The sequence below is a fragment of the Acinonyx jubatus genome, chromosome A1 (assembly GCF_027475565.1).
Source record: "Acinonyx jubatus isolate Ajub_Pintada_27869175 chromosome A1, VMU_Ajub_asm_v1.0, whole genome shotgun sequence".
NCBI lineage: Eukaryota > Metazoa > Chordata > Mammalia > Carnivora > Felidae > Acinonyx > Acinonyx jubatus.
The window spans coordinates 8,684,671-8,711,324 of record NC_069380.1 but is presented as its reverse complement, the minus strand read 5'-3'; the positions used below and the strand labels follow the sequence as shown (position 1 = coordinate 8,711,324).

The 26,654-nt window shown below is 41.1% G+C and overlaps 1 protein-coding gene and 1 long non-coding RNA gene across 3 annotated transcripts in view; both read right to left on the bottom strand.

The window, feature by feature from the left end:
* Window positions 1-26,654, bottom strand: part of MTUS2 (microtubule associated scaffold protein 2) — a 563,429-nt gene that overhangs the window by 72,660 nt on the left and 464,115 nt on the right. The window lies entirely within an intron of this gene.
* Window positions 491-16,596, bottom strand: LOC128313491 (uncharacterized). Its single transcript, XR_008294289.1, has 2 exons — window positions 11,603-16,596; window positions 491-11,366 (listed from the first exon to the last, which is right to left on the bottom strand). It is a non-coding gene; the product is annotated as an uncharacterized LOC128313491 (long non-coding RNA).

Sequence of the window (26,654 nt, the reverse complement as noted above, 5' to 3'; positions counted from 1 at the left end):
CGCCATGTCCCATTTTTAGTGACGCTGAATGGCTCAGAGGTGACAGCCTCACCTCCTCCTCTATAATGTTCCCCATCAACCTTTCATCTGATGGTTTCATCTGTTAATGATGACTCCTGAAGCAATTATTTCACTGGGACTTACAACGGGATGTTCTGGTTCCGTCATCCTTCTCATTTATTAGCTGGCATTTCCACGCAAGAAAAAACATTTTCATTATCAACCAGGGCGATTTCATTTCCCTGCAATACAGTTTATACAGGAACGATAGGATCAATGCCGAATCCTTTCCCCTAAAGTGCCAATGTTTTGAATGGAGACTTGGCGTTGGGATGATACCGAAGGAGGTTTTTGCTTTCTCTCGCTTTTACGAAACATTATAAACATGCTTTCACGTGACTGTACACAATGTGTCTTAGTCGATTGCATTTATTACCCTTTTTATTTTATTCTATTTTTTAAAATATTTTTAATATTTATTTTTGAGAGAGAGAGAGAGAGAGAGAGAGAGAGAGAGAGAGAGAGAGGCAGAGAGAGGCGGGCAGAGGACCCAAAGCGGGCTCGGTGCTGACAACAGAAAGCCCAATGCAGGACTCGAACCTACAAACCGCAAGACCATGACCTGAGCCAAAATCAAGAGTTGGAGGCTCAACTGACTAAGCCACTCAGGCGCCCCCAATATTCTTTTTAGATGCTACATTTATTTCCTCTCTGGCTAATGGGAGCACCTTTTTGTTGGCCCCTGGGTCCTTTGGACGTAAGTCTATCTTCCTTCCTTTCTGACACAACACAGTATCCCCGGGCTCATCTAGGATATTTCCTGCTTCAGATCTGGGACCAGGCATCCCCTCCAGGAGCCCTGGTTCCTTCTAGTTGGGAATGAGAATTAGGGGCCTAATCTGGGACCTGTTTGTTGTCTTTTAAGGGCCACCTGGTGGGAGGGAGATTTCCTTTGAAGGAAGAGGTCCCTCCTATAGACAAAATGTCCTTTGAAGAGGTCACTGAAGATATCGGGATGGAGCCCTGGGCTAGGGCGAGAAAAAGGACAGCTCCTTCCTTTGGGGCATTTAGAAGTGGAAAAATGCTCAGTGAAACTCACTTTGAGGGAGATAAACTGGACTCTATAACACAAGGGCAAGCCAAGGGCTAGGTAGGGAGGTTCTCTTCGCCTGAAAATTTTCTAAGGAGTCTGCAATGTGTCTGAATATCTGAAAAACAAGACTGAACTTATTGAAGGCATATATAACGGGGGTTTAGACTACTGTGATTTGGCATAAAAGGAGGCTGTGACTTCACAAGCTGATGAAATCTGGGGCATTTTAATGGTTCTCAATGTTTTAAAAAGTTTGAGATGGTTTTAATTCCCTGCATATTTTCTTGCACTGCAATAGGAATGAACATTTAGATACGTTAGAAGTCCTATTGATATGTGTCTCCAGAGAAAATCTTACAAACACTCTACGTTTTGGAGCCATAACTAATAATGAATCTTCCCTGATCATTAACAGATGCCAGGCACTGTGCTTAGGACTTTGTGTGCAATGGCTTGTGTAACCTTGAGTAACACTGAGTAACAATGTAAGATAAGCCCTAATACTGCCTGCATTTTGCAGATAAGAAATATCAAGGATCACCCGACCTAACCTGTCAGGTGAACATGAAGTTAGGAAATGATAGAGTGGGGTCTTCAACTCAGATCTGACTCCAAAGCTTATGTCTTCAGCCACTGAGTTGTACTGATTGCTTTGTACTTGTTGGGCCTTTATTATGTACACCATTGCAAGTTTGTGCAATGTTATAATCTAGATAAGGGATCTGAGCATGTAAAAATACAAAAGGATATTCAAACATATTTATGAAATAAATATTTTCAGAACTTGGGACAAGAGCCTCTACTGTAGTTTTGGTTTTTTGTTTTGTTTTGTTTTGTTTTGAACATACATTTACAAACCAATGTGCAAATAACCTTAAACTGACAGTAGAAGGGCTCTTGGGTGGCTCAGTTGGTTAAGCGACCGACATCAGCCCAGGTCATGATCTCACGAGTTTGAGCCTCGCATCAGGCTCTGTGCGGATGGCTCAGAGCCTGGAACATGCCTGAGATTCTGTGTTTCCCCCTCTCTCTCCCTTACCCCTGCTCATGCTCTCTCTCAAAAATAAATAAACATTTAAAAAATTTTTTTGAAAAAGTAAATTTAAACTGACAAAGTAGAAACCATGTGCCTAAGTCAATGTTACAATGTCCAATTTTATTATTTCTGTTCATCTTCCTGAAAGTTGGACTTCCTGACCCATCTCCCACTCACAATCACCCCCGTCCGACCCAAGTCTTCTGCTCAAACTTGGCTCCCTCGTCCCCGTCAGTGCCACCACTTTTCTCCTTCTGCTTGATTCTACCATTGAGAGGGAGTTTTCTCCCTCTCTGTGCCATCATGTCATTCTGAACCCTTGCTCTTGCTAATGACATTCTGCTTCACGTGATGATAATTGTCCTTCTCTGTCTCCCCCCCCAAATATCACGGCCCCCTTGCTGTGCCTCACTCGCGTTCATACCCACAGCACCTGCCCCAGAGAACAGGTCCCAGAGACATTTCCTGAGGGACGTGGGATGGGACCTCGAAGGAGTCAGGCTAAGCAAAGGTGGCTTCCTGGCAGAGGCATTGTGGTATTTTGTGGAGTTTGAAAGCCATGGGGCCATTTGCAGGAGGTCGACGAGATAAAAATCGTATCGCTGTCTCACTATTTCAAAAGAAAACCATGAAAAATGCTCACGAAAGAGCCTTTTACAGATTGTCAAGGTAACCATCTGTTTATTTTGGTTCCACCGTCTCTGCCCCTCCTTTTCCCACGCATTGAAAATATGAGCCTTTGCACCGGATTATAGCAAAGGGGATGGCCAGGAAGATACGCGTAGCTTTTACTGAACACAATCCATCTGGAGATTTTAATGCGGTGAGAATGGGCTGGAAAGGGAAAATACAAAGCAGAAACCTTTAACTTTATTATTCTTTTTTCTGTTGAATCAGTGAGGGGGATGACTCCAAGCGAGGCATCCTCCTTCAAGTTTCTGCGTTATATTCAGAAGCAGTGACAACGCTCCTGAAAGCAGTGAAACCCAAAATGATCTCTACTAGCTGGATACAGAGCTTGGACACGAGTGGAGAACTGGTGGGTAGTAGCAGAGACGGAGGTGGATAGTAGCTGGCGAAGCTCCAAAGCACATCTGATTATCTGACACACGTTAGATGAGAAGGCTGATCACAGCGGACATTGAGCTGAACCAACAATGTAACAGCCATTATAAAAAAAATGGGTGAAAGAAACTGGACACTGGAGTGGTGTCTGTGACCGATCCAGTATCCATTCCAGCCCCCTGATCCTCTAATCCGCCTTACTATACTGCGGGGAAGCAGCAATCTCCCCAAGAACAGACTGGGATCATTGCATAAAGGGGAGTAATGTGTCACTGCTCTCAGCATACGGCCTCTCACCTTTGGCAAGACTGGTCCCCTACCCTTCAGCCAGGTTGAGGTTCTCAGAGAAAGCTCTGTTTCTCCTTTGTAGCATTTCTCACCAGGGAAATTCAATAGTTATGCGATCTGTTACACGTCTGTCTTCCTACTAGGTCATTAACTGCATGAGAACAGTGACCGCAGCTGCCTGTAAAGATACGGCTGTATCCTTATCACTTAGCACAGTGCCAGATACACAGTAAGTACCATTAAATGTTGAAATAAATACAAGACTGAGTGGATTTACCCTAGTTAAGTCGAAGAACTTCAGGATACAGAGACGTTGCTAATATGCAATAACACAGCTGTTGCTCTAACATTTGGAAGGTGTTTAAAACCTCTGAGAAACAGTAATCCTCGAGCCCATTTGTGCAGACATCGTCAGGCAAAGATGGAAAAACTTCTCTGACATACACTTGAACTCTTCTTTTGCTTTGGCGCTCTGAGAAGTACAAGATTTTAAGGGTGCAGCTTTCCATTATTACTTTCACGGTGTAAGAGCGGAAGAAAGATGTCACAGCCACTTTACCATTTTTCTTCTTTATCCCACTGATGATAAGACCCTGGCCATTTATCTGTGTGTGTCTATCACCAAATAACACCGTTAGCAATGCTTGCTTTAGATTGCCCCATGGCCTCAAACCAATGATACCACGTAACTTTTATTCCGCACCATATACCCAGATTCCCGAAGTCGCTGCCACTTCAGGGAAGGAAATGTTAGGTGTCCCCCTACTAGTGATTACATCTGGTGTTTACAAAGAGCCTACGCTTACAGTGAAGGTGGCCACGGTTCTTTGCAAATAGTGTCATGAACCGTAATCTCACATATAATCCAGCGGCAAATCTTGTTTGCTATACCTTAAAAGTAGATCAGTCATGTGACCACCGCCTACACTTCTAAGTATCCTGGTCTAGGCTGCCAACGTATTTCACTTGGATCATGCCAACAGCCTCCCAATTGGCGTTCCTGTATCTATTGTTACCCCTTCTTCCAGTCTGTTCTCAACAAATTAGACTAGAAGAAATATCAGAAATAAAAGTGATAGTATGTCTCCTCTCTATCCTCTGTCCTCCAAATACTTCTGTTCTTACTCAGAATGAAAGCAAAGTCTTTTCAATGGCCCTTCGTGGCCCTTCTCTTACCTCTCTGATCTCATTATGTAGCCCTCTCCCCATCAGCTACCATACTCCAGCTATGCTGGCCTCCCTGCTGTATTTTCCCATGCTGGGCATTTTGTCCCCATTGATCCTTCTGCCTGGAAAACCATTTCCCCAGATAGCCACACCTTGTTCCCTAACCACTGTCGCCGTGTTGGTAAGCCCTTTCTTAACTACCTATATACATTCACAACACAGCCTCACCTACCCCAGGACTCCCTATGCTCTTTTTCCTGATTTTTTTCTTCTCCAAGGTGCTTACCACAACATGCTTATTGGTTCGTTTATCTCCTTCTACTAGAACGTGCTCCCAGTTAGGTTGGGATTTTGATATTCTGTCACTGTTCCACTCGCCACTTTGAGCAGTACGGAGTACTACCGAATAAATATTTATTGGGTTAACGCATAAATGATTAAAGGCCAAAAAATGCACTCACGTCAAAGAGAGAAGAGGTAAAAAGTACAAATAAATATCTTTAGGAAAAGCACGGGGGTATATTCTACCAATACAATAAAGATATATAAAGGGGAGACAGAAGAAAGACAACAGAATCTGCCTATGTCCACATCTCCGAATGTTTCTTCAAAATGGACAAGGCATAACAAGAAGAACAGAATACATAAAAACCGCATTCTCAGCATAACTTAAGAATACAGAGCCAAGTGTAGCCTAAAGAGAAGACACCTGAAGGTATGTGCGATCTGAAGCGGCAGTCTTTGCAGTGAAGCAAGGCTGGGGAAGCAGAAGGGCACAAAGGAGAGAAGGGCGCTACGGAAACTGGGTGTTGAAGGGGAAGAGAAATTTAAGGGGAAATTCAGGGCCCTGCAAGATGAAGAGTATTCAGAAACCAGAGGACACAAATCCCTGGCTCCACTCACTCCCCCCAAACCATGAAAGAATCCAGACTTTGCTACACTGACGGAAGAAGGCACTAGACCGGTCATCTTGAAAAGCAGCCCAATATGACAAAAATGAACAGAAAGCAATGAATAAGCAAACACAAAGATCTGACAAATGATCATAATAACGATCCTTACTACACCTTCACTAGATGGAACTAGAAGGTATTATGCTGAGTGAAATAAGTCAGTCAGAGGAAGACAGATACCATATGGTTTCACTCATATGTGGATCTTGAGAAATTTAACGGAAGACCATGTAGGAAGGGAAGGGGGGGAAAAGCTACAAAGAGAGAGGGAGGGAGGCAAACCATAAAAGACTCTCAAATACAGAGAACAAACTGAGGGTGGGGGGTGGAGGAGAGGGGAGGAGAATGGATGATGGGCATTGAGGAGGGCACTTGTTGGGATGAGCACTGGGTGTTGTATGTAAGCGATGAACCACGGGAATCTACCCCAAAAACCAAGAGTGCACTTTACACACTGTATGTTAGCCAACTTGACAATAAATTATATTAAAAAAAAATGGCCTCCAAGAAAGCAGCCACGAAACAGAAGAAACCTATAAAAGAACACTCAAAGCTGTATTAAATATCCAAAAAATAGTATTTGGAAACATGAAAGAAAAGATTTTGAACGAGAAATACATGCCCTAAGAACACAAATGGACGAAGAACAGGAAATAATAAAAAGACAGTGAATTTCAAAACGGAAGAAAAGATAATTATTTCAGAAATGAAGATTAAATTACACGGTGCTCAAGATAAGAAAAAGTAAAATGAAAATGTAACAAGAAATATTTCAAGAAGTAGAAAAACTAAGAAAAGAAAAATGAGAAAGGAAAAGAAGTAAAGTGGGTCATAGAGAAAATACTGAAATGGAAAACAGATCATGAAGAATTAAGACTCACAGTATGAGACTCCTTGAAGAGGGAAAACAGAACAATGGAACAGGTCTAATACTTTAACATTGTAGTGTAAGAAAATTTTCCAGAGAATTGAATCTTCATATTGAAAGGGGCCACTGGGTCCTGGGAAAACGAACCCAGATTTAGCAGTTCTAAGCTGTATCCTATTAAACCTGTTACAATTTAGAGATTTAAAAAAAAAAAAATCAAGACCTCTAGGTAAAAAGATGACCCAATTACAAGGGCAGAAGTATAAATAAATAAATATTCAAAGCAAGACAACAATAGAATAGCACTTAAAAATAAATAAACAGAAACATCTTAATTAAAAAAATATATGAGGGGCGCCTGGGTGGCTCAGTCGGTTAAGTGTCCAACTTCGGCTCAGGTCATGATCTCACGGTTTGTGAGTTTGAGCCCTGTGTCCGTCGGGCTCTGGGCTGACAGCTCGGAGCCTGGAGCCTGCTATGGATTCTGTGTCTCCCTCTCTCTCCGCCCCTCCCCTGCTCATGTTCTGTATCTCTCTGTCTCAAAAATAAATATAAATATTAAAAAAAATTTTTAATCAAAATATATATATATGAAACAAGGATTTTCTACAAATTTGAAATCAAAGCTATAGGATAACATGGAAACACACAGGACATGAATCTTTCTTTAGGAACAGCCTAGAGTTGAGCTTCATTGGACTAAGAGGTAATTGGAAAATTTTAGCAGAAGGACTGATGTGAGCATTTATAAAGTCGATTGTAGATCTAAGTCAAAAACAAAGGAGACAATGAGGGTGGAAGACGGATATACAAATGCTATACAAATAGAAATACAAATAACAAATAGAAATAATGCAACTAAAAACTGGTAAGGGGCAGAAGAGAGAATAAAGAAAGTAAAAGAAGCTCATTGGTTGTCAGGTAGAAAATAGGTGGGAGTTAAGGATCTAATTTTACATTGGCAAACCAGATGGTCAAAGGGTAACTAAGAAAACAAGGAAGGTGTAAGTACAAAGGTAACAGCTAGAACAAAAATAAAATGTCCCTAAATTCTGTTCTTACAATGAAAGAACCGGCAACATGAATAGACTTTGAGGGTGTTAGGCTAAGGGAAATGAGTCAGACAGAAAAAGACAAATATTGTATGATTTCACTTATATGTGATATCTGTAACACAAAACAAAGCAGAAACAGACTCAGAGATACAGGAAACAAATGGGGGGTTACCACAGGGTGGAGGGGGTTGGATGTGCACAAAATAGGTGAAGGGGATTGAGAGGTGCAAACTTCCACTCATAAAATAAGTAAGTCATGGGGATGCAATGTGTGGCATATGAAATATAGTCAGTAATATTATAATAAGTTTTTATGATTATAGATGGCAACTAAACTTACTGTGGAGGCCATAAATTAAATTCAAGGGCAAATAATACACATCTTTAGAAAAAGAAACACGGACTAAATAACATAATACATGCAATTATAAAACATGATAGAAATGAGATCTAACATATCAACCGTATCAATAAGTGTCATGGACTAAATGTACCAATTAAAAGGAAAAAGATCCTCAATTATGCTCACAATGGAAGGCCCAGTTATATGCTATCTCCATTCAATATATAAAAAAAGATTTAAAAAACAAAATACAAATGGATGGGTAAAGGTATTTCAGGAAAATGGAAACATTAAGAAAGCAGCAGTAGGAAACCCTGATTCAAGCCTAAAAGTGTTAAACACAACAAAGAAGGGCACCTTTTATTGCTGAAAGCCAAATCTCCAATGAAGATCTAATACTTATGAATATCTATGCTCCAATATAATTTATGTCCGAGATTTACCACTCTTAATTCAAGACAGATTAAATGGACAAACAAAACAAAACATAATCAGCTAGGTAGGTCTTATGGGTATATATTGAACTTTATATTTTGATAATATAAGTGAACACACCTTTTTTATCAAGGGCTTTTGAACCACTCATAAAAACTGGTCACAAAGAAAATGTCAGTAGGTTCCATGAATTAAAAATATGATGAACAAAACTGATCACAATGCAGTAAAAGTAGAAATTATTAACTAATGAAAGGAAAATAGAAATCCTTAACCAAACCAAAAACAAAACGGTCATCCACCTGAAAAAATTTAAAAAGCCTCCTCCTACGTGACAACTCTTGGGTAACAGTGAAGACATAAAGTGAAGTCAAAGGATTTTTTTTTAAGCCACTGAAACAAAATACAAAAACACTAACACATGGGATACATTTAAAGCAGTTTTTGGAGAAAAACTCATAGCAGGAGATGCTTTCATAAGTAATAAATAAAAGGATGTAAATGAATGACTCAAATACTTAGCTGAAAAAAAAAAACAAACCTAGCAAACAACAACAAAGTAGACTGAAAGAAAGCACTAAGAAGAAAATGATAAAGACAAAAGCAGAAATTAATGAAATACAGAATAGGAAACCAGTAGACTTAATTGAAAAAAGTTAACAAAATAGCAAACCACTAGCTAACTTAACAATAAAAAAGAGGGAAAGCACAAATAAAATAAGGAATGACAAAAAGTGAATGGAAAAAAGAATTAAACGTCTTAAGAGGCTTTGTTTGCCCACCTCTATACAAATAAATTTGAAATCTTACATTAAATCGATAATTTTCTAAAGAAACATAGATTACCAAAATTGAGCCTAAGAGAGGGAAAATATTTAAATGCACCAAATTTCCACAGAGGATACAGACACAATTATTATTTTTTCAAATGTTTATTTATTTTTGAGACAGAGCAAGTGAGTGGAGGAGGGACAGAGAGAGGGAGACAGAGAATCTCAAGCAGGCTCCACCCTGTAGGTGCAGAACCTGACATGAGGCTTTAACTCACGAACTGTGAGATCATGACCTGAGCCAAAATCAAGAGTCGGATGCTTAACGGCCTTGAGCCACCCAGGTGCCCCTACAGAGAGAGCAATTATTAAAGATACCACACAAAAAAAGCATCAGGCCCATGAGCGTCTACCAAACCCGCAATAATCAAATATTCTAGTGCTCTGTAAATTGCTCTAGAGCGTGAAGATTATGGCAGGCAGAATACTGCCTCTCTCCCCACAAAAGATGTCAGTATCTAAATCCCCAGTACCTATGACTATGCCATATACATGGCAAAGAGGAATTAAGGTTGTAAGTAGAAATAAAATCTACTAATCAGATGGCCTTGAAGTAGGGAGATTATCCTGGATTATGGGAAGGGCCAATGTAATTACAAGAGTCCTTAAATGTGGAAGAGGGAGACAGGACAGTCAGCAACAGGGAGATGGGATAAAAGAAAAACTAGATCCCTATTGGCTTTGGAAATGGAAGGAAGCCATGAACCAAGGAACATGAGTGGCCTCGAGAAGCAGGCAAAGGCAACAAAACAGATCTTCCCTGAGAGCCTCCAGAAATGAATGCAGCCTGCCAATATCTCAGTTTTAGGTCATTGAGACTCACTTTGGACTTTTGACCTCAAGACCTGTTAGATACTAAATTTGTACCGTTTTAAGCCACTAAGTTTGTGATGATTACAGCAGTAAATAGAAAACTAGTATAAAATACTAATATAAAAATAAAGGAAAACTTCCTTATTCTTTTAATAAATTGAGTATACCCCAATTTTGATACCTAAGCCTGATGAAGACTCTCTCAAAAAAGTAGAAGAAAAAGAAAGCTGCAGACCATTGTCACTCATGAATATTGATGCAAAAAGATTAGCTAAAATATCAGCAAACAGAATCTAATACCACATAAAGAAAATAACATACCATGACGAACTGGGATCTATTCTAGTAATTTAATGTAGTTTCTATATTAGTAAATCCATATTGATAGGTCTCAGGAAAAAAAATATGGTTATCTCCATAGATGTTCAAAAAGCCTTGGACAAAAATTCAATACCCATTCCAAGTAGCAGCACTCAAGAAAACAGGAATTGAAGGACACTTTCTTAATGTGTTAAAACACCTTAAGATGATAAAAAAAATATATATTAGTCCTAAAGCTATTATTTTACTTAAATGTGGAAACACAACAAGAATTTCCATACAAATCAGGAACAAGGCAAAAATGTGTACCTCCACGACTATTCAACACTGTCCTAATGGTATTAGCCAATGCAATTAGAGACGATAAAATAATCAGAGGCAAAATATTTGGTAAAGAAGTAAAACCGTCTCTGTCTTTACCGACACAACAGTATAACTGGAAAGCTCTAGAACATCGATGGTCAATGATAAAACGGACTCAAACAGTATAAGAATTCAGTAAGGTAGCAAGATACAAAATTAACAGACAAGTCAATATAGCTTTCCTATACACAAACACTATCTAGAGAAAATATGAAAGAGAAACCCCAATCTACATTGGCAACAAAGAAGATCAAATACACAGGAATAAATTTATCAAATCATATGTAAAACTTATATGAGGAAAACTTAAAATTACTCTAGGAAGACATAAAAATAGACACATGGAGAGAATCTCATGTGATTCAAAGGGTGTTTCAGCATCGGAAGGATGTCAGCTCTCACTTGGTTAATTGATGCAATCCCATTAAAAATACCAACAAGCCTTTGTTGTATGGAGTTAGACACATTGGTACAAAGATTATTTGGCAAAACAAACATGCAAGGATACCCAGAAAAATACTAAAAAAAGGAAATCTGCTCCGGGGGACTAGACATATCAGACATTAAAACATACTACAAAGCTTCTATAATTAAACAGTGTGGCACTACCATAGGACTAGACCATAGATCATAGACCAGTGGAACAGAATAGAAACCCCAGAAATAGACCTAAGGATGTATAGAAATTTAGTGGATGATAAAGATGACATCTCAAGTCATTGGGACAATGATAGACCTTTATTTTTTTTATTTTTTTTAAATTTTTTTAACGTTTATTTTTGAGACAGAGAGAGACAGAGCATGAACAGGGGAGGGTCAGAGAGAGGGAGACACAGAATCTGAAACAGGCTCCAGGCTCTGAGCTGTCAGCACAGAGCCTGACGTGGGGCTCGAACTCACAGACCGTGAGATCACGACCCGAGGCGAAGTCGGCCGCTTAACCGACGGAGCCACCCAGGCGCCACAATAGACCTTTAATAAAGGAGGCTGGGTAGCCATTTTGAAAAAGATACAATTAGATCTATACCTCATGTCATACCCAAGAATAAACTTCAAATGTATCAGGGGTCTAAATTTAAAAGAAAGATCAAGCATACAAGTTCTGAAAGAAAAAAAAAAAGAGTGGGTTTCTCTATAACAGTAGTGTGGGAGGGTCTTTCTAACCATGATTAAATTTACAGAGGAAATAAAATAATAAGTTTGCATGAATTTTTTTATAAGTTTGAGGGGTAAAAACTACCATAGACATAGTCAAAAAACAGTAACAAACCAGAAGAAAACATTTGTGCATGTGTCACAGATAAAGGGTTAATATCCCCAGTATGCAAAGAACGCTTCAAAAATGCAAAACCAAAGGCCAAAAACCCAAAAGGAAAACAGGAAGTCAATGATTTATGAAGAGTAAAAAACAGCCCTTAAACATATGCAAATTGTTCCAAGTTTCTCATAATCAGAGAAGTGCAAACTAACACAATATTGTTATTTCTCATCTATTGGGTTGGCAAATGAAAACTATCATGGCATATGTGGTTGGCAAAGCTTTGGGAAGTACTCTCCTATGGGGCTGGTGGGAATGCAAACTGGTGCAAATATTTTATTTTTTCATTTATTTAAAATTTTTTTGATGTTTATTTCGTTTTGAGAGAGAGAGAGCAAGCACAAGCAGGGAAGGGACAGAGAGAGGGAGACACAGAATCTTAAGCAGACTCCAGGCTCTGAGCTGTCAGCACTGAGCCTGACGTGGGACTCGAACCCACAAACCATGAGCTCATGACCTGAGCTGAAGTTGGATGCTTAACCAACTGAGCTACCCAGGTGCCCCATGGTGCAAATATTTTATAGGAGGACTTGGTAAAACCTAACAAAACTGTACATGTTCTTACTTTTTGACCTAGAAATTGTACCTCTGGGATTTTACTTTGAAGATGCATTTCTAACAATACACTGCGTTCATTATGGCATTGTTTGTAGTTGAAAGATATTAAAAAATAAGCTAAATGCCCATATATAGGAAAGTCATTTCATAAATTATGATACATTCACACAAGGGAGTTCTATACAATTATTTTTTTATAAAAGGAATGAAGGTTTATATAAATTTATTTGGAATGAGCTCTAGAATACATTGCTAAATGAAGAAAAAAAAACCAACAAGGAGCAAAAGAGTATCTATACTGGTAGTGTGCTCTCTTCCAGGTAAGAAAGAACAAAAGGAAACAAACCTGCACCTGTTCTTTTGTAACAAAAACAATGGACCGGAAACTAATCTCACCCCTCCCAGGGCACTGATGGGAATGAAGTAGACAGAATGAGGAAAAGGAATGGGACAGGAGGAACAAAGGGAGAGTGACACTTCTCTCCAAGGATACTTTCTCACGTATTCTTTTCAACGCATGTCAATATACCACACACTCATTAAAGCAAAGAAATAATTGAAACCAACTGGGATGCACAGGCAATTCAAAATGGAATACAAACAATGAGCCTGGTTTCTCTTTTGTTGTTTTGTTTGTTTGTTTTTTGTTTTTGTTTTTTTTTTTTCCAAATGAGTAACATACCCACACTGAAGCAAAGGGAGAAGAAGAAAATATAGTAACTGGTAAACAGTATCTTGACTATATAGTAAAAGGCTAAAGACAGCACTGTACGGAAGTGGGTGAATAACTGAAACTATTTATACTAGGAAAGGGCAAAAAAAAGTAAATATACTGTAGAAAATGAGAGCCATGTTTGTCCCTGTTGGGGGCAGGCCAGAATAAACTCTAGGGTGTTGGGCTGGAATTGGAGGTCTCAGAACTAACTCATGCCTTCAAATATATGTAAGTACACAGATACACACATATAGATACTTGATAAATGACTTTGATTTCATTGCAAACAAGTGAGAAAAGGATGGACTTTTGAGGGGGGATGGTGTTCTGTTGTTGTTGTTTGTTTGTTTTGGTTTTGGTTTTTTACCAAGACATACAAAGGTACAAACAATACAGAAAAATGATAAATTTGACTCCCATTAAAACTAGAGATTTGAGGGGTACCTGGGTGGCTCAGTCGGACGCTTAGGCGTCCGACTCCGGCTCAGGTCATGATCTCACATTCATAGGTTCTAGCCCAGCATCAGGCTCTGTGCTGACAGCTCAGAGCCCGGAGCCTGCTTTGGAGTCTGTCTCCCTCTCTCTCTGCCCCTCCCCCAACTTGCACTCTGTCTCTCTTCAGCTCTCAAAAAATAAAATCAAACATAAAAAAAAAACCCTTTAAAAAAACTGAGAAATTTGATTCATCAAAAGAAACTAAAAACAAAATGATAATCAAGTCGGAAGCTGAAGAAAATTATTGTAATACATATAAACCAGGAATGACTGGTATTCAGAACACATAAAACTTCCATCTGATCGGTAAGAATAAGACAAATAACACAATAGAAAACAGAACAAAGAATGTGAAGAGGAAATTCAAATGATCAATAAACATAAAGAATAGACTCCACAAATAATTACTGAATGCAAATAAAAAAATAAATATCAAAAGCAACATTCACACCAACAGACTGACAAAAACTCAGGTCTGATAGATCTCTGTTGGTCAGCGTGTGGAATAAAGGGACCCGTCATCGTAGCTGGTAGAAAACAACCACTTCGGAGAGCAATGCAGCTCTGTAAGAGAGCTGAAGATACATACACATCGTGACTCAGTCTTTTCACTTCCAAATATATATACCTTAGAAAGTTTTGCACATATACATAAGTTGGTATGCTCCAGAACGTTCAGTTCATTCTCAATAGTGAAAAATGAAAACAATCTTTTCATTAAATACTTGATCTCTAAATCATGGTATTCCACACAGTGGAATGCCATACAACAGAGAAAACAGATGAGTAAGATAATATCAACATAGGAACAGCTCAAAAACGTAAGTGTGTGTGTAGGATGATATACACAGTAAGATGTTTATACGATCAAAAGCATGCAAAAAAGCAGTGTTACATATTTCTTATGCTATAAATATTTGTGATAAGAATATAAAAACATTTTTGGAGTTGTAGTAGCCAGCCATCAAGATGGCCCCCAATGATTCCCCCTTCTGGTATTCAGAGCGTTGTGGAGTCCTGTCCCATACTGGATCAGGGTTGGTCTCTGTCATCAACAGTACATGGCAGAAATGATGGTGAGTCACCTCCAAGTTAGGATGTAAACAACTGTGGCTTCCATATTTAGCATCCCATTTTCGATTTCTCTCTGACTTGTTGCTGGTGGGGAAACGCAAGCTGCCATATTGTGAGCGGTCCTAGGGAAAGGCCCACGTGGTGAGGACTCAAGTCTCCAGCCAGCGAGGAGGTAAGGTCTGCCAACACGTGAGTGAGTGTGGAGGAGGATTCTTAGCCCCAGTAGGACCCTGAGAAGTTTCAGACAACAGCTTGACAGCAACCTTGTGAGACAGCTGGTCTCTCTACCAGCTAAGTCTATCCTGGACACCTGACCCTCAGGAACTGTGTGAGGTAATAAATGTCTACTGTCTTAAGTCACTAGGTTTTGTGGTAATTTGTTATGCAACAATAGTTAACACACAGGTTTCTTATTGAGAGGGAAGGTCATCAGGTCATAGAGAGGTAAAAAGAAGTCTTCGCTTTTAGCTGAAATATTTTATTATTATTTTTTTAATGTTTATTTTTGAGAGAGAGAGAGAGACAGAGACAGGGTGCAAGCGAAGGTGGGGCAAAGAGAGAGACACACATAGAATCTGAAGCAGGCCCCAGGTTCCGAGCTGTCAGCACAGAACCCGACGCGGGGCTCAAACTCACGGACCGCAAGATCATGACCTGAGCTGAAGTCAGACACTTCACCTACTGAGCCACCCAGGCGCCCCTGAAATATTTTATTTTTAAAATAAAACATCAAAAGCAAACATGGTAAGATGTTAATGTTTATTAAACTAAGATAATTAGCAAGCCGTTTTCATCATGAAATTCTTTGTACATTCTGAATGTCTGGAGTATTTCACATGCAGAAGAACAGTGCTTTGCAGGGTTGTGTCTCAGGGGCAGCAAGATATCCCCCCCCTGCCGTGGTAACCTGCAGTGGGTGATCATTCTGCTGTCTTGTAACTAAATATGCAGAGTCTTTCCTGAAAGCTTTTTTCTTTTTTTTAAAGCTTATTTATTTTGAGAGAGAGAGAGACAGAGACAGAGAACAGGGGAGGGGCAGAGGGAGAGAGAGAATCCCAAGTAGGTTCCACACTGTCAGCGTGGAGCCCAACATGGGGTTCGATCCCACAAACTATGAGATAATGACCTGAGCTGAAATCAAGAGTCGGACTCTCAGCGAACTGAGTTACCCAGACATCCCTGAAAGCTTTTATAAATCACTTACACCCTGCAGGACTAAAATACAGAGCTTCAGGAGCTAATATTTTGGGGTGGGTTGTGCTACGTAATTTGGGTTTCTGTTATGACAAATGAGAAACAGTATTCGATTGGAAATATTTATTTAAAAAATTGTGATGCTCATACACTTTCTAAAAGTGTATTATTTGGATAATAAATACATCAAGAACAGGTTGTCAATATGATTTAAAGCTGAAAAATCTTATATAGGTTCTGGTGAAATTATTTAATTAAGAAGCAAATCAAAATGCTTAAGCCATAGCTATTTAACATGATTATAAAGTGCTGATTATTCAAATGAAATTAATTAGTCACAAATTCCCCAAGAACATTAAATTACTCCCCAATGGCAGAAACACTGGCAATTTTACTCTTTCATTAAATCTATGCTTGGTTATTTTCTTTTCCTGGAAATATGGACAGCAATCAAATGTTTACTAGTCAGTTTATAAAGAAAAATCAGAAACCCTTTAGTTCCACAACCAATACAGGAATGGTGAACAATAAGAAAAGCTTCTTGAGGCTTAATAACTGTATGCAGAATTTAATAAAAAGGAAAAAAAAAAGAACCTGTCATGACTGAGCTTGTCTCCAGGGGCCCCCCTCCCCCTCCCCCCCCCCCCCCCCACTCTGGAATTAAGTAAGGATTCCAGGAGAATGGGCTTTCGGGAAGGAGGAAGAAAACCTGCATGTTTGATTTACTAGTAGTTTTTTTTTTAATATGAAATGTATTGTCAAATTGGTATCCATAAAACACCCAGTGCTCATCCCAACAGGTGCCCTCCTCCATGCCCATCACCCACTTTCCCCTGTCCCCCACCCCCCCATCAACCCTCAGTTTGTTCTCAGTATTTAAGAGTCTCTTATGGTTTGCCTCCTTCCCTCTCTGTAACTTTTTCCCCCCTTCCCCTCCCCCCTAGTCTTCTGTTGAGTTTCTCAGGATCCACATATGAGTGAAAACATATGGTATCTGTCTTTCTCTGCCTGACTTATTTCACTTAGCATAATACCCTCTAGTTCCATCCACATTGCTGCAAATGGCCAGATTTCATTCTTTCTCATTGCCAAGTAGTATTCCATTGTGTACATAAACCACAATTTCTTTATCCTTTCGTCAGTTGATGGACATTTAGGCTCTTTCCATAATTTGGCTATTGTTGAAAGCGCTGCTATAAACATTGGGGTACACGTGCCCCTATGCATCAGCACTCCTGTATCCCTTGGGTCAATTCCTAGCAGTGCTATTGCTGGGTCATAGGGTAGATCTATTTTTAATTTTTTGAGGAACCTCCACACTGTTTTCCAGAGCGGCTGCACCAGTTTGCATTCCCACCAACAGTGCGAGAGGGTTCCCGTTTCTCCACATCCTCTCCAGCATCTATAGTCTCCTGATTTGTTCATTTTAGCCACTCTGACCGGCGTGAGGTGGTATCTCAGGGTGGTTTTGATTTGTATTTCCCTGATGAGGAGTGACATTGAGCATCTTTTCATGTGCCTGTTGGCCTAGAAGTTTAGTTTAAAATGCAATTTGAGCACACCTGATTTTGGGGGGTGGCCCCGCTATTTATCCTCGCCTATTCTGTTTTGTTGTGAAGGCAAGTCCTGAGGGGAAGAGGAGAAAGCAGATCTTTCCCTGACCCCATCTTTTCCTTTTGTTCACTTTGTTCATCATCTAGGTTTACTCTGTAGAAGCAGTTCTGGAAGGCTGAGATGATATGGGGCTAACACAGGTGTTAGCAGAGAACTGAATCAATCTCCCAGTTGGGTGGCCTCAGTTTGGGGAAAATAAACCATGGAAGCCTCCTGTGGCTGTAAGGGCAATGTTAAAATGGTATCTCTTGGAGAGGAATGAAGCTTGAATCTTAAATCAAGGAGATGGCCCTTTATTTTGTTGATCCTGTTATCCCAGAGGGCTGCGAGAAGGTTTTGAATAGGGAAAGAGACGCAAGGCTGGCGTTTGAGGTAGCTCCCTGTGGGAAGCAGTCAAGACTTGAGACAGTTAATACACTAGATAGAGGACGGATCGAGTGTCCTGGAAAGATAAATATACACGTAAGAATATATATTTATGAGAAAAAATTGGAGAAGGATACGGCAAGGAGGGGGTATTAGTCCAGGTTCTCTGGAGGAAAAGAACCAGTACATACATGCACACAGTTATATAGATAATGTATAATATATGTGTATAATGTTACACAGTAAAAAAAAAAACCTGTTTTATGTACATAAAGAGATTCATTATGAGGCGTTGGTTAATGCAAATATGGAGGCTAAAATGTCTCATGATCAGCTGTCTGCTAGCTGGAGACTCAGGAGAGCTGATGGTGTGGTTCCCATCTGAGTCTGGAGGCCTGAGAACCAGGAGGGCCAGCGTTTTCACTGAGTCTATGGGCAGGAAAAAGCCAGTGCCTCAGCTTGAAGGCCGTTAGGCAGAAGGAATCCTCTCTTACTCAGCCTTTTCTGAGTGAAAGGCTGTTTTGAATCAACTGATTGCACAAGGCCCACCTACTTTGGAGAGGGCATGCTGCCTTACTTAGTCGACTCTTTCAAATGTTAACCTCATCCGGAAACATCCCCACACATACGCCAGAATATTGTTTGAGGGAACATCTGGGCACTCCACGGCTTAGGAAGGTTGACACATAAAATGAGCCATCCCAGAGGGCTGCCAGTTTCCTGGTTTCAATGACTACAGTGCCAAAATGAACCAGAAGAAACAAGGTTGGGAGAAGGGCTGGCAGGAAACCGATGAGCACCATTTAGGATCTGCTGAATCGATGCTCCCAGCAACAGGTGGAAACACCACGCAGGGAGGTGGATGTACAAACCGGGAGGCTCAGGGCTGGAGTCTGGGGAGCCTTTAGCACACCCGTGCAGTAACCAGGACAGGATTATCCAGGGATGGAAAGAGGAACCCAGTTTAAAAAGAGAGGAAGAGAAGAAATGGTAGAAAACAAGGAAAATGAGAAGAGTGTTGTATCAGAAGCTAAGGAAATAGAGTTTCCACAATTAAGGAGTGACCACAATGGTCAGCAAAGTGATTCAACTTAGGGGCTGAAAAATATCCTTCAGCACTGGCCACCAAGGCCCTCAACGGGGACGCCCTCAGTGAAAGCAGGGCCCACATGGAGGAGGGAACAGAAGCTGACGGTGGGTAGAAGGCAGATGGGGGGCAGGGTGTGGAGTGCAGGGGCTGTATTACAGGGAGGTGAGCCTGTTTGGAGCATGAGAGCAGTTCGGAATGAAGGAGAAGGTAAAGAAATAAGCGAGCGGGGGTGATGAATGGAGCAGGGCCCAAAGCAGCAGCTGTGGACTCTGACCAAGAGCACAGGCATGTGTCCGGGGCCAAAGGGGAGAGGAATGTAATTAGAAACAAAGGAGGGTGCCCATCCTCTGAGATGGGTGAGAAACAAACAAGGGTTCACAGAGATGTATATAATTTTGTAGGGGAGCAGGGGTGTGAGAAATTGGGGGAGATCATGCTTAATAGTCTTATCCTTCATGATGAAGTAGAGGGCAATGTTTTCTGCTGAGAGAGAGGTGGGGCCCTCATTTAAGAACGGGGGTGGAGGCCATACAGCTAACTCCTTTCCCTTCCCACCCCCCCCCTAAAGTTCAGGCTTAAGTTTTTAAGTATTTATTGGAAGGAAATACAGAGAAGTGAAAGAACAGTATCACAGACCAACTTCGCAGAGGACTGGGATATGTAGAAGACTAGGCAGCTCTGAATGGCTCAATAATATAAATTATTCAAGAGGTTGCCCCGGCGATCTTATCATCCCTCAGTAACAGGTGTTTCTTGCTTCCTGCTTTGCAAGTGGGCCATATGCACGATTCAGCATTTTCCTACGTTTTCTATTTGTTTTTCTGCAACTGCTGCCCCCTTGTATCTGTATTCATTTCTCTCTCTCATGTTTCATACTTACTCATGAACTGTACTGCTTCTTGGCTTTTGCTTACGGCTTTCTCGTTTGCAGCTTCTGATTGCACTATCATCTGCTGACTTGATTATTACGTCTCAAAAACAAAGTCTCTGGACTTTGGAGCCTCTGGCTGGTTCAAGCAGACATGCTCCAGTACAGAACATGCCATTCATTGGGTACGGTTCTTTTTTCAGGTGATGGTCAAATTTCTTGGGGCTATGGCGGGGTTTTGGTACCAAGCATAGTGACATAATCAAAAAGCACTCCAATATCACAGGTAAGTAACTTACATAGGTAGTTGTGGGCAGAAGTTGAAAGGAATGACAAATCCACGCATGTGCAGAACTAACATGAAAAAGGTATGGATATTTACACACACAACACACACACAAACACAATTACTTAAGTCCTGAATAAATGAGGTCAGGCTATGTCTTATTCTTATGTAAATGACCCTATATTGTAAAGATGTCAATTTCTTGCAAATTAATCTATAAATCCAGTGCAATTAAAACTTTAATCCCAAACTTGATAGGGGAGAAATTGAATTGTTTTAACAATTCAGCTGGTAGAGAAAATGTATGAGAATAGCCATGAAAATTAATTCAAAAATAATAATGATGAGGAGAAAATGCTTGAGATCTCTTTCTATCTGTATGTATATACATATGTATACATAGATATAAGTGTGTGTGTGTGTGTGTGTGTGTGTGTGGTGTGTGTGTGTGTGTGTGTGTGTGTGTGTGTGTGTGTGGTGTCCTGGCCCAGATGAAGATGTGAATCAATGGAATAAAAAGAGAACCAGAAACAGAGCCACGTGTCTTTTAGAACTCAATAGTACAATACAAGTGGCAATTCAAATCCATGTAAATGATTGAGTAATTCAATCACTGGTGTTGAATCAATGGGCTACTTATATGGAAAAACAGAAAGGTAAATCCTCTACCTCAAATCATGTACCAAAATAAATTACACAAGGATTTAAAATCTAAACATTAAAATTAAAACTGTCAAGGTATCAGTGGCAAGTATTTAACAGTATCATTGTAACTTGGGGAAGGAGGGGCTTCCTAAGTATAAATCAGACTCATAAGACATAAAAGGAATAGTCTTAGATTTGACTACGTAAAAAGCACAATCTTACATATGTTAAAAGACAGCATAACCAAGTAAAAAGAATCTATAGATTGAAGAAAATATTTGCAACACATAAGATAGGAAATGCTAATATCTCTAAAAAGGGAAAAAGAGGGGCAGAGGATGTAGACATGCGCTATCTCCTTTGAATAACGGCAAAGAGTATAAGATTTGAAATGTTAAAAAGTCATACCCATGCCTATTCTGCTGGCATATGTACCTCTAAACTACTAAACATGCTATTTCCTGGGGGGAGGGTTTACTTAACACATGACATTTTAGCCTTCATCCTGGCTATTGTTGACAAAGGGCCATCCTATGACCCTCTATTCAGTCCGTGAAAGAAAAAAGGCCAGATTTCAGATTCTAGAACAGATTATTATGTGCTCTGATTAGATAGTAAGTCTTCTCAGTGTATTAAACAAATGTCACAGTAATTACATCACACGATCTGCTCTTTCCCAGAATGCTGGGTGTTCACCATTTCATAATTTCTGTGTTGCCCAGAGATATTTTAAGGACTCAACTACAGTCGTATGTCCTTCAAACGCAAAGACCACATCCTTATTTCTTTTTTGCCCCCCCCCCCCCACCGTTTTACTGGAGTTCCTCATTCATACTTCATACATGCTGACTGCTTGCTTATAAACACATCCATTCCCAGACACAACGTTCCTTCTTCCATCTCAGACCTCTCTTTCTGAGACTACTTGTCTTATTTGGAAGTTCCTTTATTGAGAGCCAGTAGGTGGGTAAATCTTTCAGTGTTTGTCTACAAAAGTCCTTATTTTTCCCACATTTTTGAAAGACAATTTTACTGGGAGTACTAAGTAGACTGATGGGTAATTTTCCCAGGGTTTTCCATTCCATTGTCCTCTGCTCTCCATTGCTTCTAAGGAGTTAACTCTTAGCCCACGTTGCTCTGTTAGTAGATACTCCTTTTCCCCCATGATTGCTATAAAAATCTTCTGTTTGCTTTTTATGTTTAGCAATTACACCACACAGTATTTATGGAGTGAATTTCTTTTTATTTACTGCGATTCATTTTTTTCTCAGTCTGAGGATTCATGTCACTTATTAATTCTGAAAAATTCTTGGTCATTATCATTTTCAATAATGCCTCTCCCAATTCTCTCTATCCCTTCTTTGTGGAATTCTCATGACATATGTTGGCCTATTTCATTCTATTCTCCATGGCTCTTAACCTCTTTGGTATTTTCCATTTCTTTATCCTGTTGGGCTACATCCTGGGTAATTTCTTCAAATCTGCAGTTCATGAATTACCTATTCCACCATTGAACTCCTCTATTAAGTTTTAGGTTTAATTGTTCTCAAGTTTGAGAATTTCTACTTGATTCTTTGATCGTTTGTGACAGTCTCTGAATCATATTTTGGATTCCGTCTCTTCTAAAACCACATTAATATGCATGCTCTTTTGGAACACTGTTGATGACAACTTTAATATTGGAAGTCTTCTGGATGAGGGTCTGCTGTTTTGTTGCTTCTGCTGACTCTATCATGAGACTTTGTGTGTATGTGTTTTGTGGTTTTTAAAAATATTGTGTGCTCCTGTTTCTGGAGCTCTATCTGTGAGAATTCTTTGAGGCCTGCTTTGAGAACATATTCCTCTTGGGAGATGTTGCTTTTATTCAGACCCCAGGTCATTTCAAACTCAAATTCTTGGCTTACGGTTTTTAAGATTAGGCAAATAGTATAATGAGAAACATGTGGGCTGGCCAGTGGTCACAAATGATCGGGGAAAGCTTTAAAACTTTTCTTTGTACTGGCATGATCTCTAAATTTCATTTTAAAAGTATACAAAAAGCCAAACACACAGAGAAGTATGGGAAGTAATGCAACAGGTATATGGACATATAATACCAAGATCAAAGCAATGGTTTTTGTTTTACTTGTGTCACTTTTCTAATTTCAAACTGTTTCACAATTCTCTTTCTTTCTTGGAAAGATGTATCAATTCGTATCAACGAAATATAACAATTATGTTCAAAGTGATTGAAAACAAGAGCGAATACGATGATTTCACTCTTTTTTTTTTTTTTTTAACCTTTATTTATTTTTGAGACAGAGAGAGACAGAGCATGAACGGGGGAGGGTCAGAGAGAGACACAGAATCTGAAACAGGCTCCAGGCTCTGAGCTGTCAGCACAGAGCCCGACGCGGGGCTTGAACTCATGGACCACGAGATCACGACCTGAGCTGAAGTCAGATGCTTAACCAACTGAGCCACCCAGGCGCCCCTGATTTCACTCTTAATACATGGGAACCAAAACTAGTTTAAGAGTAGGATTAGGGGTTTGAATCCACGCTGGAAGGAAACGGTAAGCATTCGGAATGGTTGCTGAGCGAAGTTGGAGGAGATGATGAAAACAAATAAGAGGGCTGATAAGCAACAGCCCCGTGAGCTCCACTGTGGCTGGAGGCTTACAACCATGAGCATCCATGTTGCAGTGTCCACGTATGACCGGGTTTCTGCGTGGTGAGTCTGGTAGAAGGACAAAGAGCCAGGGAACTCACAAGTAGAGTAGTTTACAGAAGTGCTTCTCGGATTTAATGCGCATATAAATCCTGGTATCTTGCTGAAATGCAGGTTCTGATTCACCGGGTCCGGGATAGGACCTGAGGCTCCACAGTGCTGAAATTTCCCAGGCACTGCCGTTCCTGCCAGTTTGGGGTCTACTCTTTCAGTAGCCGACTGGGCCCAAGTGGGCCTCTTCACCGAAGGAGAGTTACAGGAGGAGTGAGAGATGAGCACTGGGCAAGGTGAGGGGGCTTGTCGGAGTGCGATCACGGCTTAGAGCTCACGTTGTGGAGCAGTTCTGGTCTAAGTCAGAAGCTAGGGTGTAATTCCTAGAGCGGGTGGACGAAGGGTAAAGGCACGTGGAGCTGAGAAGGTCCAGGAATTAGAGGTCTGGTTGTTAGTTCTCGGTTGCACTGTCAGCCTAGGGAAAACTGAAGTGGTTACAAGGGGAGCTGGGATGGAGCAGAGGGGAACCCGCTTGCAGGTCTTTAGTTAACGGGGCTGGATGGGATGGTCGTGAGACCGTTTGAGAAGCTGGCACTAGCAAGGAGGAACAGAGGGCAGACGTGATCTCAAAACAGGGTGAACTTTGAGGTCTGGGTGGGAGCACAATGAACAGCTGGTGTGTGCACGGCTGGGAGGGTCGGCTAAGCAAAGGACGCGGGCAACATCTTTGGAAAAGGTTGACCAGTAGGAGAGTTTGTTTAAAATGGAATGGAGTCACTAGCGGGGAAGGGGCAAGTGTTAACAGCGAAGGGGTGAGTCTGCAGGAGACGCTTCGGTGCCTTGTCCACCCCCAGCTGCTGTGAGAGCTCATGTCTGTGACCTTCTTTAGAGGAGAAAGGCCATTGGCTGGGAAGCGCTGCGTGGGAGGTGAACACTCCTACTCCCCGAAGTAGCCAGTAACCTAACTGATGTGGGAGTATGAAAGCTCTCTGCCTCTGCACAGGTTGACTCTGTGGGGTGATTTATGTTCTAGAGGCTCTTTATGAATGAGACCGGGACTAGCCTTCACTGAGACCACACTCTCGTTCAGTTGCTTCCCTCTCCCTGCCCTGCTTCCCTAGTGGGTACTTCCTGAAGAGCACTCCCTCCACAAATCATGTGCTCCTGAGTATCTGTCTCAGCTCTGCTTTGGGGACCCTGACGCAAGCCAGGTAGCCCAGAAGTAGTCCTGGGAAGCAGACTCCAAGGATAGATTCTGGAGCTGAATCATCCACTAGCCACTGGCAATGGCGGACTGGAAGAGTAGCCATGGTCACGGAATGTTACAGCATGGGTGGTGACCTGGGATAGGGTACTTGTGGAAAGCAATACAAAGGCTTGTGCGCGGTCTCTGTCCTTTATGCGGCATGAAGGGAAATGGGAATTTTAAGGACTACGGAACTGGGCAGCCATGCTGAGCAGCATGGATGCTTTGAAGAGAAGATGACAGATCAAGGCAATCAGATACCAACCAAAGCAAAGTGTGAAAACCAGAAGGTCTCCTTGGCAGAACGTAAAGAATATAAAGAATCCATCAACCAGGCTCAGGACCTAGTCTAAGCATAGTAGGCATGTCCTTTAAGAGAAGAAAGATTCTCAGCTCTGGCAAGTCTTCTACACTACAGCCATATCTCTGAGCGGGAGGGAGTCGGATCTTGAGACTCAGGATGCAGATATCTGGGTAGAAGTGCTTGAAAATATAAATGCTCCCATTTCCTAAGTCCTATGGCCTGCAGAAGTGATTATCACCCCTTTGTTGGTGAAGAGTACAGCCTCCACTCCCTCTCAAATGAAGCAGGTGCCTTATTGGACCACGCTTGTCTTCTTCATGATCTACCTTATCTCTCCTTTATCAACCAGACCGTTAGTCACTAGGGTCAAATCTTGGCATGACCCAATCAGAAAGTGCTGGACCTGCTAAGGGAGGAGAGAGGTTAAAAGCCAAAGGAACTGAAGGAGCTGGCTAACCTTTCATGGCAGGAAGGGAGAACATGCCTGGAAATGGATGGTTATAATTGGCTACCAGCTCACAGCAGCTTGGAAAAAGTGACGGCCCACAATGAATGAAGTAGGGACGTCAAAACTGCCATGGCAGGCCATGGAGAAAGGGACAGAAAGTTAGATAAGTGGGCACGCTAGAATGGACCTTGTATATAAGATCAGAAGACCCACCCAGCTGACTGTATTCCTCAGGAGGGCCTTTTACTAAGGTGATGAGGGTTATATCAGTGTCACTGAGAAACTCAGCCGAGGCTCACTGCTGTAGACCAGGGCTGATAGCAGGAGACGCTGTTATAGAACAGGAGTTTCCAGTGTCGATGGGAATAAGAGGATCCCAGAATGCCTAAGGCCATGTAGCAGCACTCCACCATCGGCCAGATTGGGATGACAGTATGACGGGTGATCTGTGGGGATCCATGGAATAGAACATGGTTCCCCTAAAGGTAAGACATATGGGCATCCAACTGCTTAATATGTATAACCAAAGGAAATCGGGAATGGATGAGCACCTATGGCTTTGACTTGGATACCTGTATTTTGTAAAAAGGGAAACACCCAGATTTTCTGAGGGTCATCGGACACAAGGCCATAGTAGATACTGATACCCACTGTCCAGGTGTAAGCACTATTGGGTACCCCCTGTTAGACCAGGATCATATGGGAGGCAAGTATAATTAATAGAATTGTGACCCAGGTTCAAATAAACGTGAGTCCCCTGAATCCACAGATCTCAGCGATTATCTCCTTAATTTATGAATGTATGATCAGAATGGATGTCCTCATATTGGCTCCTTTGCATGTAGAGTAAGACCTATCAAAGTGACGGTCCATGGAACTGCCTAACCCGTGGTGAGATGGCAAATTATGAACACTACTGTATCCTGGCAGGAATGACAGAGGTTAATGCCATTCTCAAAGACTTAAAAGAATGCAAGGCCAGTGTTCCTTATTATATTCCCCCACTGAATTTGCTAGGCTGGTCCCTGGGGTGGGGAAGGTGGATCCTGGTGAAAGACATTGTCCCACCCCAAACCTAACCACAGGAGGCTGAATATGCCTGG